Source organism: Mobula hypostoma, chromosome 13 (genome assembly GCF_963921235.1).
Source record: "Mobula hypostoma chromosome 13, sMobHyp1.1, whole genome shotgun sequence".
Classification (NCBI taxonomy): domain Eukaryota; kingdom Metazoa; phylum Chordata; class Chondrichthyes; order Myliobatiformes; family Myliobatidae; genus Mobula; species Mobula hypostoma.
Window position 1 is genome coordinate 64,915,432 of NC_086109.1, and position 14,348 is coordinate 64,929,779.

The window sequence follows — 14,348 nt, forward strand, 5'->3', positions numbered from 1 at the left end:
AAAATGCAGATGCTGAAAATCTGAAATAAAAACAGGATGTGCTAGAAACACTCAGCAGGCCAGACAGCACGTGTAGAAAGAGAGTTAATGTTTCAACTGAAAGATATTTTGTCAAACTGGGAAAGAGAGAAAACAATTTTAAGTTGAAGAGAGGGTGAGCAAGGATGGATAAGCCAAAAGGAGTATTTTTAATTTAGTGATGAATGCAAAGTGACATTAATGATTTTAATATAGATTGGGAAAACTTGCATATTAGGGAGAGTGAATGCAGACATTTGCTTTAAGTGCAGGTTGAATAGCTTACTCCTATTTTATTCAATATTTCTATGTTATGCTATGTGGTATGAGGAAGACATACTCCCATTCAAGCTGCTAGAGTGCTCTTGAAATACCACTCATCCTCTCAGTGATAACAATATACTTGGTTCTATTCATCTGCAACTTGTAAGCCTTGAAGACACAAGAGAATGTAGATGCTGGAATATGGAATCCAAATTAAGGGTTTCAACCCCCTGAAATGGTGACTGTCCATTTTCCCTCCACAGATGCTGCCCGACCAGCTGAGTTCCATCAGCATCCTGTTTGTTGTGCATCACCTTCCTCCGTGTTTTCCTGTTTTTCTGTTCACCAGCTTGTGGGTAACCCTGATCATATTACCACATTTACTGATCTTTTACATAAACCGAGCTCAAAGTTCTTTTGTCACTGGTTCCAACATGAATCACAATTTCTAGCTGAAGAAATAACCCAGCGAGTAATTTTCAATAACACAAGACTGGGAATTGGCAAACGTCACTCAGAAATAAATTCTCAGTTTTAAATTTATAAGAATCAAAATCCTGACGACTAATGCAATTCTTACACTCATCTCTGTTTTGTACAATTTCTTCAGCATCATTGGCTCCTTCCTCCAAGTATTCATCACTGTTCCTCATCCACGCCACTGATTAGAGCATTTCTACATAACCTATGCCTTTCTGCTAACCCATCTGCTGGCGACCCACTGTCCTAGCTCCTGCACCTTCTGTGGCATCTTTTCAACATACATTCACAGATTCTCTCTGGAGATTCCAATACTGATCCTGCTTTGAAACATAAAACTTGAGCTTGGGCAACTGGATTATCTTTGTGGTCACTTCCAGGGATCATTGACCATGAAAGCTTGCTGTATATGAGGAAGTTGATTGAAGGCTTTGCATCTTTGCCAAATCAAAGCATTGAGAAAGAAGGAAAATTCTCTAAATTGTAAATGACCTAAATGCAAACTTGGTATTAAGAACCATTCTTTTTCACCTCTTTTTGCCTCCTCTACGTCTCTTGGTAAGCTTGTTAATTTAATATAGCAGTATTTAAAGAAGCCTATTCATAACATATTATGTGCCTGGGCTGTAACTATGAATCATTAATCCCAGTGCAGCTTTTAGAGACCTAACAATTGCAACTTGAACCATAACCTTGCAAATCAAATCCCCAAGGTGAAAAACAATAATCCCAAAACTTAATTGAACAAAATCTGAAGAAAATCAAATTAACACATTTTGACTAGTTGAGCTCAGGTAAAAATATGGATATTGACAATGGAATAAGATGTCCCATATAATTTGGTGTAAGGTGGTGGTCTGATTATATCCATAACACAGATATTTGCTTCACTTTCCATATGTACAGTCTGACGTACTGAGAGATAATTGGATGAGCAACATTATTGTGTGAACATGTTAGAGCATTAATATAACCTTATGAGCCTTTATATCCCCAAGCTCTAATAAGCTGGAAAAAAGAAATGATATAAGATTAACACACACACAAAATGCTGGAGGCCTTCAGCAGGTGAGGCAGCATCTATGGAGAGGAATAAAGATTCGATGTTTCAGGCCAAGGCCCTTCATTAGGACTGGAAAGGAAGGGGAAGAAGCCAGAATAAGAAGGCTGAAGGAAAGGAGTACAAGCTGGAAGATGATAGGTGAAGCCAGGTGAGGGGGAAGGTGGGTAGGTGGTGGAGGGAAGATGAAGATGAAGGTTGAGGCTCGGAGGTGATAGATGGAAAAGGTAAAGGAGAAGAAGGAATCTGATAGGAGACGAGAGTGGAGAAAGGGAAGGAAGGGTACCAGAGGTGGGTGATATGCACGTGAGGAAAAGAGAAGGGCATGATAGGCAGGTGAAAAGATGCTATAAGATTGCAATCCATTAAAGCCAAACCTTGCAGACATTGCTCTCAACTTCGGAAAGAGTAGTTTAACTAACTTGGAAAAAAAAACTGAAATTAAAAATTGCACTTAAGACCATAAAAATTATGAAGTAAAAGTAGGATCAAACTAATAAAAATATTGAAGTTATTGTAATGGGTAGAATAATAACATTATTAGTTTATATCGATATGTACCAAGGTTTTGTACTAAAGGGTTCATTATACAAATATAAAGGTATAATCAGTGTGACTGGTTTACTGCTTCATCGTTGCAGTGCGAGAGCTTTCCTGCCGGTCAATTGCTAACTGAATGTCTGTCCACATACAAAGTGCCTGATTTTCATTTCCATTCATTACAGTGTAAAAGAAATTCAGCTGCTTCAGCACAGAGTGTGTGATTGACTCTCTGAGTTCAACATCAAAATGATGACAAAAGTGTTTAATCCCAAGATTTTTAAAGTATGGTTACTTGGCCCAAATGACTCAAATTTTCATTGCAATGATACATAGTTGCACTAAAGTCAAAATTCCTCCTCAGGCGCATGAGTAATCATGTAGTACCACTTCTGTGTGACTGTACTTGCAGTCTTCAAAATTGGTTCAAGTGAAGTTACTGAAAGCTAATGTCAGAATTAGAGGACACCACTATTTAATTGTTCAGTACTTATGATCAGGATAAATCTCTATTCATTACATTTTAAGGAACAAATTCATAAGGGTCAGTGTGACTGACAACAAATCAGGCTAACAGAATGCGAAAACTTTAAAAAAACTGGCTCTTATATTTACTGAAGGTATATAAATACACGCAGCCCCTTATGGTTGGATTAAAACCTGTCAAATATACATTTTGAACTCCCTTATTTGATTGTATTGCTCATTTCTAACATTAATTTTCAGAGTATTACTTAACCATTGATGGCTACAGTCAAAATGACAAAGTGATATTTGCTCAATTGATTTGATTATAGACAACAACATTGTTAAATTGCCTTTAATATTTGGCATTTTGTTACTATTCTCCAAGATAATGCCACTTTTATGAAGCAATAATGCATTTTTTATGAATGAGAATAAACTGACCATATTCATTAATAAATTACCTGGCTGTCTTCTAGAAAAAGAAAAGAAGACTGTTATAAATTAATTTCAATTATGCATACAGGTAAAAAAGAAAAAAAAATAGCGACAGCTCTATTAAAATCCATGAGTGAAGTTGCTGTATTTCAGATAAGTTAAACCCTTCCCTGCACTAAGGAAGCTATCTGTTGTTGTGCTTCATTACTGTTTGTTATACTGTAAGTACTCTGGATTGCCCTGAGGCACTGAATGAAATTATAAAAATGCAAATTGTTTCAATCTTTTCACAGGTGAATGTTACTCAAGAGATTTTTTTGTAGTCAGGAAAAGTTAAACATGTTAGCATTTAATAGTGAAGTGAACGAAAACTTAAAACATGCACTTAAAGTATTGCAAAAATCTTCCATAAGCCATCTGTTGCACATATCTGGCAGCGGCTGCAGTCTGGCAACATATTCACTACTTACCTGCTGCGACCCTAGCCTGTTTCCCCAAGCTTCAGGCGTTCCAGGCTTTTTTTTAAAAAAAAGATCAGCTCCTGCAATTTCCATTTCCTCAGCTCAAAGAAAACATAACTTGCATTTATCTAACACCTTTCATGAATGTAGGACTTCCTAAAACATTTTTAACAACCAAGGAAATACTTTTGAAGTGAAGTGGCTCTGGCAATGCAGGGATTACTCCCATGTTACGCAGGAGTAGTGGTTAGTCAACATGGACAGAGCCTTACCTACAGTTAATGGTGAGGGCAATATTATATTTAATTGTCAGGTGGAAATGCTATCTCCAACATTCACTGCAAACCCAGGGACTGCATTATTAATACCAAGTAAGCTTGGTACTTAGGGATTACCAAAACTGCACTATTAATCATAAACAATAGTGTATCAGCTTTAATGTATAAGAAATAATGATTAGCTTAATAATTGCCTTATATAGAACTAAGATGCCACTTTTCTCATAAAATTAACACCACCGATTGGCTCAAGTATCGATTGTTAAGCATGAAATTCAGAAAATATGATTGAACAAAATGGAATGGTGGAAAATATTGTAAAGTAACAAGAAACAAAACTTGTCAGCATTGTGAACAGTATGATAAACTGCAGCAGGATGTCTACACACTGGTGGAAAGGGCACTCAGCAGAAGTTTAATGTAAAGAAATGTGATGTGACGCATCTGAATCTGGGTTACTGCGCAGCTTTGAGGCAGTATGACTCTAACTGCACCTGTATACTGTCCTCTTGCTTTGTGGAATTTATAGAACGCAAAGCAATGCCTCACTGGAACAGGCTCTTCAGCCTATCACCTGCTACTAAACTAATTAAACTAGTGCTCATCCCTTCTACCAGCAAATGATACATATTCCTTTATTCTGTGTCTTCTTGAGATGTAAGGGTGAAGGTTCGGTAAAGATTCACAAGAATGTTTCCTGGGATCAGGACTACAGTTACATGGTTACATTAGAGTGGCTGGAACTGCTTCCTTTGGAGAAGAGGTCTGAGGGATGATTTGATAGAAGTCTCTCCAATGATGAGTAGTTTAGACAGAGTGCAGAGTGGGAGGCCATTTCAATTGGAGGAAGGTTGAGAATTAGAGATCTCAGATATAAACTAAAGAGGAAGAGGATTAAGAGTGACACTAAGTAAAACTTTCTCTTAGGGAGCAAATGTTTGAAATCCAGAAAGCACAGACTGCAGATGTGAAGAAGTCCCATTTTTGCCTTCAGGAAGAAATTGGGTAAGTGTATGGTGTGGAAAAGATTATAAGGATATGCAGGAGACAGCATAGGGTGAATGGCCTCCTCAATCATTCTACACTCCAGTCGTCTCTGAATTAACCTTTACAAAAGCAATACTGTAACCAAAGGAATATGAAATAGTTTGTTTACACTTCAAGCAAGTTTTGTAAAATTAGTTGGTAATATTCTTATAGTAGAAACATTTAATCTCTAGGAATCCAACCTACAGGTTCAGCTCCACTTTCCAAAAGGCTTTCTGTCTATTTCCTTTGCATTGTTCACTCTAATGGAGGTCAAATGTAAGAAGAAAGTATTCAACAAATGGCAGGACTCTGAGGAACATTGACGCACAGAGGGATCTTGGGGCTGTCCATAGTTCCCTGACAGTAGCAACAAAAATGAAGAAGGTGGTAAAGGTAGTGTACAACATGCTTGTCTTGAGCAGTTGGGGATTCATGTGTAAAAGTTGGAAGGTGACATTGCAGTTGTATAAAACTTTAGTTCGGCCATATTTGGAGCATTGTGTGCATTTCTCTTTTGCAGATAAAAGGAAGGATGTGCAGGAGAGGGTGCAGAAGTGTTCGTCAGGACATTACCCATATTAGAGAGTAGTAGCTATAAGGAGAGATTGGGTTCTTTACTCTGGAGTGTAAGAAGTTATGTGATATAAGTACAAGAGGCAATAGACTGGGCAGACAGCCAAAGTCTTTTACCCACTGTGGCAATACCAAATACCATAGTATACAACTTTAACATAAGAAGGGGAAAGTTTAACAGAGATGTTCAAGGCCAGCCTTAATAGTACATCCCCTGTAATCCTTCTCCCAATTATCCATATTGTGTTTACTATTATCATGTGAACTGAGATACAGTGACAAGCTTCTACTTTGCATGCCATCCAGACAATTCATGCCACAACAAGTTAGTAAAACAAAAACCAAAGACCCCAAAAGACTCACAGGTGAAGTGTTGCCTCACCTGGAAGGACTGTTTGGGGCCCTGAATGGTAGCAAGGGAGGAGGTGTAGAGGCAGGTGTAGCACTTGTCCCACTGCAAGGATACAAGGATAAATACCAGGAGGAAGATCAGTGGGGAGAGACGAGTGGACAAGGGGGTCGAGTAGGGAGCAATCCCTACGGAAAGCGGAAAGTGTTGGGGGGGGGAATGATGTGCTTGGTGGTGGGATCTAGTTGGAGATATTGGAAGTTACAGAGAATTATGTGCTGGATACTGAGGCTAGTGTGGTGGTAGACAAGGGGAACCCTATCTCCAGTGTGACAGTGGGAGGATGGGGTGAAGGCAGCAAATTGGAAGATATCTGGGTGAGGACAGCGTTGATGGTGAAGGAAAGGAAGCCTCTTTCTATGAAGAAGGAGGACAAAGCAGTTGCTCTGAAATGAAAAGCTGCATCCTGAGAGCAGAAGCGGTGGAGACAGAGGAACTGAGAGAAGGGAATGGCATTTTTAGGACAGACACGGTGGGTAACAGTCTAGTCCAGATAGCTGTGAGAGTCACTGGGTTTATAAACTATATCGGTAGATAAACAGTTTCCAGAGATCGAGACAGAGAGACTGAGAAAAGGGACAGAGGTGTTGGATATGGACCAAGTAAATTTGAGGGCAGGGTGGAAGTTGGAGGTAAAGTTGATGAAGTTGACAAACTCAGAATGGGTGCAGGGTGCAGCACCAATGCAGTCATTGATGTAGCGTAGGAAGAGTTGGACAGTGATGCTAGCGTAAGCTTGGACCATGGACTGTTCCACGTAGCCAACGAAAAGGCAGACATAGCTGGGACTCATGTGAGTCTTCATTCAACTTTGTTTTGAATGAAGTAGAAGCCAAAAGCGAAACTGTTGAAGGTGAGGACCAGTTTGGACAGACGGAGAAGAGTGGTGGTGGAGGGAAACTGTTTGGGTCTGTTGTCCAGAAAGAAGCGGAGAGCTCTAAGGCCCTTCTAATGGAAGATGGAAGTGTATAGGGACTCCATAATGAAAATGTGACAATTAGGGCCAAGGAACTTAAAGTCATTGAAAAGATCAAGAGTGTGTGCAGTGTCATGAATGTATGTAGGAAGAGACTAGCCAGGGGGATAAAACAGAGTCAAAGTATGCAGACACAAGTTCAGTAGGGCAGGAGTAGGCAGAAACAATGGGTCTACCTGGACACTCAGGTTTCTGGATCCTGAGTAGGCGGTAGAAACAGGAGGTGCGGGCAAAGGGAACTATGTGGTTGCTGGGAGTGGATGGGACATCCCCAAAGTCGATAAGGTAGGTGATGTGCGGGAGATAATGGCCTGGTGCTCCTTAGTGGGGTAATGGGGTCCTGTTCAAGGGGTAAGTAAGAGGAGGCATCTGAGAGCTGCTGCCTGGCCTCCGCAAGGTAGAGGTCAGTCCGCCAGACTACTAGTCCTCACCTTCTTAGTCTGACTTCTTCCCAGTCCTGATGAAGGGTCTCGGACTAAAATGTTAACCGTTTACTTGTGTTTGTAGATGCTGCCTAGCCTGCTGAGGTCATCGAGCATTTTGTGCATGTTGCATATGGTCCTATTTGCAGTCTTAGAATGGAGATTTATAAGAATTAAACAATTATAATAAATTTAATGAATGGATCTGCTGAAGCCACCTTGCAAGTTTTTTAAATCTATGACACTGGTTTTGGACACCTCTGCTGAGATGAAATAGGGCCTTCTGACTTACCCTGACATCACTTTCCATAACTTTATGTAACAAAATTAGATCTGCCCTCACCTTCCTCTACCCAAAGGAAATACCACTGTCTTATCAGACTCAGATTTATTATCACCGGCATGTGTCATAGAATTTGTTAACTCAGCAGAAGCAGTTCAATGCAATACATAATATAGAAGAAACTAAATAAATAAATTACAGTATATGTATATTGAATAGATTAAAAATTGTGCAAAAACAGAAATAATATATATTAAGAAAGTGAGGTAGTGTTCATGGGTTCAATGTCCATTTAGGAATCAGATGGCAGACGGGAAGAAGCTGTTCCTGAATCACTGAGTGTGTACCTTCAGGCTTCTGTACCTCCTACCTGATGGTAACAATGAGAAAAGGGTATGCCCCCTGGGAGCTGCGGTCTTTAATAATGGACACTGCCTTTCTGAGACACCGCACCTTGAAGACGTCCTGGGTACTTTGTAGGCTAGTACCCAAGATGAAGCCACCTAAATTTACGACCCTCTGCAGCTTCTTTCGGTCCTGTAAAATAAGATTGTCTTATCCAATTTTTCCTCATAAATCTCCTCCACATTTTCTACTGTGCACTCACACATTGTCTGTAATGATCTGATAAAAGTTATGCAAACTGTGACTTACCTGGTGGGGATATACATTTGTTCTAACATAAACACCCTGCTCTTATAGTCTATAACTCAATAAATAAATGAAAGCCTCCTGCACGCTTTTCAAACCACCATTTTGATCTGTTCTGCTCCTTTAAAGATCTGTGGACATACAACAAAATCCTTTTGTTTTAACGTACCTCAAATTCCTCGTATTATTACCATTATTCTTTTGCCTTGTGCATCTCCTAATAGCACATTTTCTTCACACTTCTCTAGATTAAAATCTTATTTCATATTTTCTGCCCAACTCCCTAGCCATAACTGCCTGCAATTTAAAGCGTTCTTTGCATTCTCAACCCTCTAGCTATTTCTTTTGTCATCCAGAAACGTTTGCATAATGCAACATATATTTGAACCCAAATCATTCATTTCTATTACATAAAGTAATAGTCTGAGTACCAAGCCTTGTGGAATCCCACAGGGAACAGCCTTTTAGTCACAAAACACCCATCAACTATTGCTCTTTGCTTCCTGCTACTGTGCCAATTCTGGTTCCAATCTGCTACTCACCCTTGAGCTTTTAGTTGATGACCTTGCTGATAGAAATAGTATTGCGAAAATGAACAAAACGATAAGAGGGAAGCATTTTGGGACTCTACAGCCTACAACTAGAGCCACCTGGCCACCTTGTCTGAATGAAGTTTGCACATTCTCTTTGTGACCATAAGCTCTCGGTACATCCACATCCCAAACTAGCTCTGGTTATTAATGTTGATTGATCTCTACGAACTACCAGCAACGTAGGCAGGTTGTAGGAGCATAACAAAGAGTCAAAAGACTTAGTGGCTTCCTTTTATGGCATAATCAGCATCAGAATCAGGTTTAATATCACTGGCATATGTTATGAGATTTCTCTTTGTGGCAGCAGTACAATGCAATAAATAATAGTAAATAACAAACATAAATTACAGTAAGTATTTTTTTAAATTAACTCAAAGCCAATAGCACAAGTGATATAAATACACAGTAGCACAAAAATAAAAAATCAAAAAGCAGTGAAGAAAAGGACAGCTTCTTCCCCTCTGCCATTCAGAAATCGGATGGTAGAGGGGAAGAAGCTGTTCCTGAATTATTGACTGTGCCTTCAGGCTTCTGTACCTCCTTCCTGATGGTGGCAATCAGAACAAGGCATGACCTGGGCGAGGGGGGTCCTTAACGATGGATGCCTCCTTTCGAGGCATCGCTCATTGAAGATGTCCCAGACGCTAGTGTTCATGATGGAGCTGACTAAGTTTACAACTTTTCATCAGGACCTTTCAGGAAAGTTAATTATAATAACAAAAATAACTTAAATTATGATTGAGACCAATGTGTTCAAAAATAAATCAATCAATTTTGCCGGGTAAGCTTACTCTTTATAACTAAAATTTCTAGTTTGATTTTTTTTGGGAAACCTGACAGATCTAGTTGACACACACAAAATGCTGGAGGAACTCAGCAGGCCAGGCAGCAACGATGGAAAAAAGCAAACAGTCGACGTTTCAGACTGAAAGGTCCTGATGAAGGGTCTCAACCAGAATCGTCGACTCTACACTTCTCCATCGATGCTGCCTGACCTGCTGAGTTCCTCCAGCATTTCGTGTGTGTTGCTTTGATCTCCAGAATCTGCAGATTTTCTCTAGAATACGATCCAGGTGAACTGTTAGCATTTATCATGATAATCAGGAACATCTGTGTAAGCAAGAATGAATGTGGAAGTCTTGAGCTTCCATACAGGCATCTGCCCCTGTTGAGACATCAGTGCTCATCTGCCACAGAGTCCAAAGGTAGAGAGGAAAGTTCCTGCAGCTTCCTAGCTGCTGCATTGGGAATGTCTCCTAAGCCAGCAGCACATTAAACCTGGCACAGGCTGAGTAATCTTTTCTGTTTCGATGGAGAGGAAGAAATGTCAGGCAGGGATCTAAGTCTCATGTCATTTACATACTTTTCAAATGATTGAATTGATTTATAAGTGCTTTAGTTAATTTATTGACTTAATGTTTCTTTTAATTTATAAAAGTTACATTCAATACTTAATCATTTTTGAATAGTTGTGAGTGTAAATAATACTCAGAGGACTACTCAAGAAAAACATGATTTCAATAGACAGCAAATCAGTCCAAAGATATCCTGGGACAGTACACAGTTCAAAAAAATCAACAACTTGAGAAAGATAGGATCTTCTCAAACCTCACAACCCCAATGATTTGGGTTCAATTCCAACCTCTCTGCTTATGTAGAAAACACACATTTTCCCCAAGACTACATAGGTTTCTCTCTAGTTATCTGGTTTCTTTCCACATCCCAAAGAGGTACAGGTAACCTGATAGTGTGAATATTAATTTCTCCTTCTGGTGAACAACTGCCCCCCTCCCCACTCTGACCTTTCACTCCTTCTCACCTGCCTATTACTTCCCCCTGGATCCCCTCCTCCTTCCCTTTCTCCAATTCTCCTCTCCTATCAAATCCTTTCTTCTCCAGCTCTTGACCATTCCTACCCACCTGACTTCATCTATTACCTCCCAGCTAGCCTCCTTACCCCGCCCCCCCCCCACCAGTTTATTCCCCCTTCCTTCTCAGAACTGAAGAAGGGTCTCGGCCTGAAACATTGACTGGTTATCCTTTTCCATCGATGCTGCCTGTCTTGCCGAGTTCCTCCGGTGCTGGATTTCCAGCATCTGCAGACTTCCTTGTGTTTGTGAGCTGCAGGTTGGTGGGTTAATTGGCCACATTAAATTGTTCCTAGTGTGTAGGTGAGTAGCAGATCTAGGTGAAATAGATGAGAACATGGAGAAAACAAAACTGAGATTGATATACTGTAAGTCAGTGCCTAATGGTCAATGCAGCCTAAGTTGCCTGAGTGAATCCAGAACACCTCTCCCTGCCCCTTGCAAACACGTGCATCTTGATGCAACATTGGCAAAAAGTTTGTACCCACAGATGGGGAGTGCTACAGCATGGAAACAAGCCCTTCAGGCCAACTCATCCATGCTAACCAGGCAGGCCTTCTTAGCTAGTTTGATTCATATTCTTATAAACCTTCCCAATCCATGTGCCAGTTCAATTATCTTTCAGATATGTTACAGTCTCTGCCATCTTCCATTCAAGTATTTTACATCATTCTGAACTCAACAGATGGGACAACGATTTCAGCTGAAAATTTATTTACCCGTCTTCAGCCATTTCAGATTCTATGTGGCAAACCGATAAAAATTATGAGGATACATATCCATTCTAATTTACTATATGAATAAATTTAACATTTTTAAAATTTAATTTTAAGTGTATTCATTGCATTTTTATGATGCACTGTCCGAGCAAGCTGACTAATGGAATTTTGAACTGTTTTGTTCATAGTTTGAAACCTTATATTTATTATGGTGGTCCACAGGTGTTAGATTCACAGCTCTGGATATCAGCTTCCACTGACAACCAATGGCTTGTTACCCATTTGCCATTTTTGATTGTCATAATACACACGTTTTTCATGGTCTGGTTAATATATTACTGGAATGATCCCAAACTTGGAATGGTTGCTGTACTTTCTAGTGGTTTGATCATCTGAGAAAGTTTAGAATAAACATTATGGATGTGGATCACATTAAGAAATATGAACTCATGTACTGCATGGATTGAAAATTAATAAAAACAGCAAATCTGAAGTTCAAAACAGAGAATTAAATTACTATTTCTGCCAGCAAATAAGGATTGTCTACATATGCTAAATTATGAGTACTTCAGCCTTTCAGTCTGAGTTATATATTTTTTTCCATTCAGGTGGCACTGTTACAGCATCCAACTATAGGCATCCAGTGAAAGGAAAAACTCTCACCGAAACAAAGCTTGGTCAGTGTTTCCCTCACTTTTTAACATACTCACTCAATGGATCATCTTTGGTAATTTTGTAGACTTTTACTTGAGAACAGATCAGACACTTTCTTCTCTTTCCCCCTTTTCAGAATTCTGGTGATCTTGCTCTCTCCTGAATGTTCCAGCCCACCTTACCATTTGAACCAGCATCCTCTTTCCTTCTGATGGCACCATCTCATGAAACCACAGAGGTCGATTCATTTGACCATTTACCTGCTTTCTTGATGTGCAAGTCTACAAACACCCTTTACAGGGGAAAAATGACTTACTTCCAATATTTCCAAAATAATAAACAATTGCTGCAGAAAATATTGGGGAAACCAAACACTTTCTAAATTAACAGCTTTATGCACTTTTCAAACCCGTAGCTTTCTATTTTAATTCTTCCTTCTATTCATTTCCTCACCAACTTCTCTGTCTTCAGCCTCCCATACTATTCTGATGAGCTAAATACAAGCTCAATGGAACAATAAATCATGGAGTTATAGTTCTACAGCATGGAAACAAGCCCTTCAGCTCAACTCATCCATGCTAACCAGGCTAGACACATTTACTTGCATTTGATTCGTATTCTTATAAACCTTCCCAATCCATGTGTCTGTTCAAATGTCTTTCAGATATGTTACAGTCTCTGCCATCTTCCATTCAAGTATTTTACATCATTCTGAGCTCAACAGATGGGACAGCAATTTCAGACAATCAGCAAATCTGGTCTTTGCATTTTGTTTTTCCAGAATTCAGTTTTTATTTTCTGGTAACCACAGTTAATTATTTTTCTCCCGCTTACACCTTCTCCAAACCCATCCTTGTTACTCATTAATCCCTTTCGCAAAATCACATCAGCAGTTTCAGTATGGAAAGTCGGTCAGCCTGTTGGCACAACTAGACTCCCTCCTCATGGTCTTGAACTTATTTCCTTACAACTCAGTTTCAGCACTTTCACCACCCAGCTGCTTCTGCCTCCTGCCAGATCCCTCACTTTCTTTTACACTACCCTCCATTTCTGCCCCTTTCACTGCATCTTGAAATTTATTTTACACTCTAAATCAGGGGTTTTATGCCATGGACCAATACCATTATACAAGGGGTCCACGGACCCTAGGTTGGGAACCTCTGCTCTAACATTTCCCAGTTCCAATGACAGATCATTTGCCTGAAGCATTAGCTCTGTTTCCCTTGCTGCAGAAGCAATGTAATCTACTGACAATTTGTCTGCTTTACACCATTAATTGGTTCAACAGAAGCTCTAGGCGATGTTCCATTCTGCTCATCCTTCGCTGCGGAAACTCGATGGTCTACAAATTACCACTATTGCAAAAACTCATGAGATCTTCCATACAAAATTAGCCTCCTTTGTGAAGAACATAAATTTTCAAAATAAAAATATTAGCCCACTTATTAAATTCAATCAGCAGAGTGTTAATTATGAAACGTGAGTGTGTATTCTGGGAGAATGGAATGAATGACACAGACACTGTGAGCTGCAGCACAGCATTGTTCTCTGTATCATATTCACTTCATGCTGGATACTCACCTGATTTTTCTATTGATTGCTGTCATACATACAATGAAATTCTTAGCTACGAATGGGAGAGCTGGGCGTGCCAGTTTACATTAAAGTCTATAACTTTTACAGTTATGATGACATTTCATGCGGTTAATTATTTCACAGTTACTGATGTGACACACTATACAATCAACTGCCTCAATTCAGTTGTTGTTACTGTTATCTGGAGCTTAAACGTGATGCTTTAAATTCTCATGCCAGTGATCTGAACCCAAAAACCTCGACTGACACTCTAAGCAGGACTCCACTGTTAACTAATGTTATGTTAAACTGTTGCCTGGGTTAGTCTGATAGCTGGATGTGAAAGATTCCACAGCCCTGCCTTAAAACAGACCACTCATTCCTGTTGCCTGAGGCAAATATGTCTCTAAACAATTATTAAAATGGATCATCAGATCAGCATCACATTGCTGCTTGCTGCCTTTCCTATATTATGACAGTGATGTACTTATTAATTATAAATCTCCATTCCATGTCTGGAAGTTCAGAAAGGTCCAACAGAAGTACAATTGTTTCATCTTTCACATGCAGAAGTTTATTTAAACATAGAAAT

The 14,348-nt window shown here is 39.6% G+C and overlaps 1 protein-coding gene across 3 annotated transcripts in view; it reads right to left on the reverse strand.

The window, feature by feature from the left end:
* adamtsl3 (ADAMTS-like 3) overlaps window positions 1-14,348 on the reverse strand; it is a 760,337-nt gene that overhangs the window by 268,678 nt on the left and 477,311 nt on the right. The gene's annotated exons all lie outside the window — the stretch shown is intronic.